The sequence below is a fragment of the Myotis daubentonii genome, chromosome 11 (genome assembly GCF_963259705.1).
Source record: "Myotis daubentonii chromosome 11, mMyoDau2.1, whole genome shotgun sequence".
Taxonomy (NCBI): Eukaryota; Metazoa; Chordata; class Mammalia; order Chiroptera; family Vespertilionidae; genus Myotis; species Myotis daubentonii.
In genome coordinates, this window is record NC_081850.1 from 31376500 (window position 1) to 31381448 (window position 4949).

At 49.6% G+C, this 4949-nt stretch overlaps 1 pseudogene; it reads right to left on the bottom strand.

Annotated features, from left to right (window-relative positions):
* Nucleotides 1–1656: 1656 nt before the first annotated feature.
* On the bottom strand, nt 1657–2496 carry LOC132212707 (casein kinase II subunit alpha-like; annotated as a pseudogene).
* Between the last annotated feature and the right edge of the window lie 2453 nt (nt 2497–4949).

The following is a 4949-nucleotide window of genomic DNA, read 5'->3' on the forward strand; positions in this document are numbered from 1 at the left end:
TGCCCAGATGAGAACGGCTTATGAATCCATAAAGGTAGGAGAATGGGGAACTAAGACTTTAGGCCTTAAAATACGTTGGAAGAATTTTTCCAAGTCCCTACAAGCAGCTACTGTAATAAGATGACAGGAGAAAATACAGAGCTATTTTGCTTAAAAAACTAGACTTCCTCAGTGAAGCACCTGATAAATTTAGGTGGTTGGATTACAGTGGAAAATCCACTTTACATACAAAGGAACACACAAAAACTGGCAACTTTTTCCATCCCCAATCCCTGCACTGCTGAGACACAGAATGAGTTTTATAGCAAAGGATGTTTAATCACCAAAGACACTTTGGCTTGTGGTGCTTTTTTAAGGTCTCTTGGCCATGTCTAGTACCATGGGTTGAACAAGGGGTGAATAAAAATAGGGGCCTTAGGAAGCCTCCACGATACAAGGCTGCAGGCCCCTCAGATGTGAACCTGAGGCACCCACCCAGCGAGACCTTAACATGGGGAACTTACATCTAACCTTGAGCAATAAAACCAAACATGTATTTACACCAAAGAATTCCAACACTGGATCTTTCACTATGAAGGACAAAGTATTACATATACACACACACACAGCAAGGAGTGGTAGGGCTGTAACAAGAGTTTATAGTTTTCCCACAATTACAGGTCTATCATTTCACTTTCACTGGAAACAGGGGCTCTGTTCCTACCTCTCAGATACATTTGCAAGACTGAGGGACAGGCCTTCTCACTAGATGGTCCTCTCACTGGATAGTATGTGAGGAAAGGGGAAGGTAAGAGGAAAAGAAGGTAGAAAGCTTAAAATGAAACAGTGTGGCCACATCTCCTTAGCTCTTAAAGTGTTGTTAGGATGAAACCTACATAGGCAATGTTTTTTTTTCATTTGTAAAAAGCATTAAGTTATACCCAGTAACTAACTGAATTCAAAATGGCCAAGTCAAAGAAAATGGAAAAAGATTTTGCCTTCCCCCTCCTACCAGCTATAGAGCATGTTGGGAGATGAAAGGGAAGAGGACCAAGGTAAGGAGTCTGGGAGGGAAGGTTATTAAAGTTTTCAACTAAACTGAAACTAAACTTATGAGTGGGTTGGATTTAGGGTCAGGTCAATAAGAAATGGTTCATACTAAACAGAAATTTTCAGGACCTGTCTGCACTTTGGCTAGATTTTTCAGCATCTCAAAGACATATTTCCACTCGATTCGCCGGGACAACACCATTGAAGGACTTATGGAATAAAGTGATATGACTAGCAGGACACTGCTTTAATAGGCTGGGTCCTGCCTCCTTCCTTCCCACCTCCCTTGAAGAAGCTGTATTTTTGTAATCCCTGGAAAAGAGCATGAGACACAAATCCCCAAAGTGTGGGATGGAGGGTGAGCAATGGTGGGCATAGGAAGAAATCTGCACCCAAATGCAGCAACTTGGAACTAAGGCTGGTTCATCTTTAGTAATGAAGACCTGAATTTGAAAAGGGAGGGGGAAAAACGTGTCCATGAATTATTCCGCTCGCAGGTAATTTTTCAGGGAACCCCCGGAGTTATGAAAAGTTCAAGTTAAAAAAAAAAATCAGCCGATTATATTTTTTTTAATGCTTGAACTACTATGAATCCACAAGCAACTGTTCAGAAACGATGCTTCTTAACTATTTTACCTCTCCCTGCCAGGTGCAAGCTGCATCAAGGGGAGAGTGGACTCCCCCACCTCTGCTCGGGCTCAGGAGACAGAAGCGGGCATTCTTGCTGAGCGCCAGCGGGACGGGCACCCCGAGGAGGTTGGCAGCAGCAATCACTGGTGGGCCTGCCAGAGGTCCAAGGGGTGAAGGGCTGCCCCTTAAGAAGTCCCTGACACACCGGGGCTGCTGACAGGCGTCCTGCCTCCTAGATGAGCCCATTTGAGCACGGCCCTTCGTAACAGCGTTGAAATGGGGTGCCCGCTCCATGGCTTCTCTTGCCGGGACTGGTGGTCATATTGCAGCGGCGCATCCAGGAAGTCCAAGGCCTCGGGGCTGGCAAGGTGCTGGCTTTCACTGCGGACAAAGCGTTCCCATTGCTTACGGGAGTGTCTACCCAAAACATGCATCTAATTCAATGGCGCGTGTGTCAATATGGTCAAATACATCTCCGTCCCCGGACCCTCGGCTATGCTCGCCAACTGATCACCTGGCATCTCCATGGAAAACCGGCTTCTTCAGGAAAATCGTATTCGCCAGCACACAACCCAAGCTCCACATAGGCAGACTGTAACCGTGCATCGTGCATCTGAGCGTCTACAAGAGGCTCGGGACCGCTGAGGTGATGGAGAAGCACCTCGGACAGCGTATGCTTGGCCAGGGAGGTGAAACTCAGCCAAACCTCGTCCATTAGCAACGCTTTCTGTGCTCGCCATCAACCACGGCGCTACGGGGCTGCCCATCTCGGTGCATTACCTCCAGCCGCGACCACAATCCGGGCCTCAGAACCTCACACACGTGGGCATCTGGCATCATTGCCTGAACCCGTGCTATTCACACAAGTTCTAAAACCGAGGAGGGTTCGTGACCCGGGTCTTTTACGAAGCCCGCCCATGTGCCGACGTGGGGACCACCTCGCAAGTTCTCCGAAATCTTTATTTCACGCTTGATTTCCTCCTTTACGGGCTTGAGAGTTTCAACAACTTTTTCACTATTTGCGGTGTTAATGGCTTTAGCTACCTCACGCATTTACCAGGCCTAGTTCCCACACCGGCTTGCCGTCACCCGGCCTTCCCCATCCCACCACGCGGGACTCCTGACCCCAGTCCTCGGTCCGCGGATGAACGTCTGTGAACTCCAGCCATGCTGGGCCCGGCCGACCTGTCAGGGTGGCGAACGAAGGGAAACGATGTTTGGAGATCGGCAGTCGCCTCCCACCCAGAGGCAGCTGGGGGGAGAGGGGATGTAGACTTGGTTTCAAACCGCTTTTCTTCCAGGTGCGGTGGAAGCGGTGGCGGTAGCGGTGCTCGCCCCTCTCCTCACACAGACAATATGGCGGCCGCAGGGCAGAAACACAGGGCTCAGCCACAGACAATATGGCGGAGGGGGCGGAGCCACAGGGCTCAGCCACAGACAATATGGCGGAGGGGGCGGAGCCACAGGGCTCAGCCACAGACAATATGGCGGCAGGGCAGAAACACAGGGCTCAGCCACAGACAATATGGCGGAGGGGGCGGAGCCACAGGGCTCAGCCACAGACAATATGGCGGCAGGGCAGAAACACAGAGCTCAGCCACAGACAATATGGCGGCAGGGCAGAAACACAGGGCTCAGCCACAGACAATATGGCGGAGGGGGCGGAGCCACAGGGCTCAGCCACAGACAATATGGCGGCGGCAGGGCAGAAACACAGGGCTCAGCCACAGACAATATGGTGGAGGGGGCGGAGCCACAGGGCTCAGCCACAGACAATATGGCGGAGGGGGCGGAGCCACAGGGCTCAGCCACAGACAATATGGCGGAGGGGGCGGAGCCACAGGGCTCAGCCACAGACAATATGGGGGGATGGGGTGGAGCCACAGGGCTCAGCCACAGACAATATGGGGGGATGGGGCGGAGCCACAGGACTCAGCCACAGACAATATGGAGGAGGGGTGGAGCCACAGGGCTCAGCCACAGACAATATGGGGGGATGGGGTGGAGCCACAGGGCTCAGCCACAGACAATATGGTGGAGGGGGTGGAGCCACAGGACTCAGCCACAGACAATATGGGGGGATGGGGCAGAGCCACAGGACTCAGCCACAGACAATATGGAGGAGGGGGTGGAGCCACAGGGCTCAGCCACAGACAATATGGGGGGATGGGGTGGAGCCACAGGGCTCAGCCACGGACAATATGGCAAAAGGGGCGGAGCCACAGGGCTCAGCCACAGACAATATAGAGGAGGTGTGGAGGGAGTGGCAACACAGGGCTCCCATCAGCAGCAGGAACCAGAGCGAGGCCACTGCTGTTACGGAAGCGGAAGCAGAAACCCCTGAGGCTGTGGTCTGAAAGGTAACCTTCAGAGGAGCCCATGGGAAGAGGCATCAAAAAATCCAGCTGTTGCCCTGCCCTGGCTTCTTAAAAGGTGTGTGATTTCCAAAAAGCCTCAAAACCTCTATGAACTCATCTGTGAAATGAGCTTGATTATAGCTGTCCTCCCTCCATCACATTATGAAAAACTAGTAGCCCGGTGCACATATTCATGCACACTGAAAGGAAATTAATTAGAAGAAATATTTTAATATCACTATTCACCCTTTCTCTATAATAGAAGTGTCAGAAATGAAAGAAAATTAGTAAAAATGTATATGAAAATAATATATAAATTGATTCATAACTAAAACATGATATAAAAACATTGATAAAAACAATGACTGATAAATTGATTAAGCTTATTCTAATATCTCCCTGAATACATACAATTGGTGCCAGTGAGAACTTTATGTATATCACACATGCATGAGTCAACATTTATTTTTAAACTGCCAGTGAGCATCATATGTACCAGCCAGTCGGACAGTCAGACAGACGTACGGTCACTTAGCCTTTTATATATATAGATGAGGGTGATCATGCTTTCTAAGCTGTACAGTGCTGTGCACATGGGAGGATAGCATGTTTTATAATCCACATAATCCTGGATGCCTCATGGGCAAACCCCAGCAGTGCCACATCCAAAGGAAAATCAGTTCTGAAAAAGCTTAGATGATTGTGACAAAGGATTCTCTTTCCTGCTCATGGCCCCACAATCTATTCATCATCGCAGCTGCTCCAAATCTACTCTCTGTCCCACTGACTCCAGACTTTCTCCCGGTCCTGCTCCAAAACTGTCTTTTCAAGCTTTATATGAAAACCCATCACCCATTATCCCCATTAACAAAACAATCTACACTAATAAAAGACAAATATGCTAATTGACTGTACCTTCGCTATGCCCCAAGC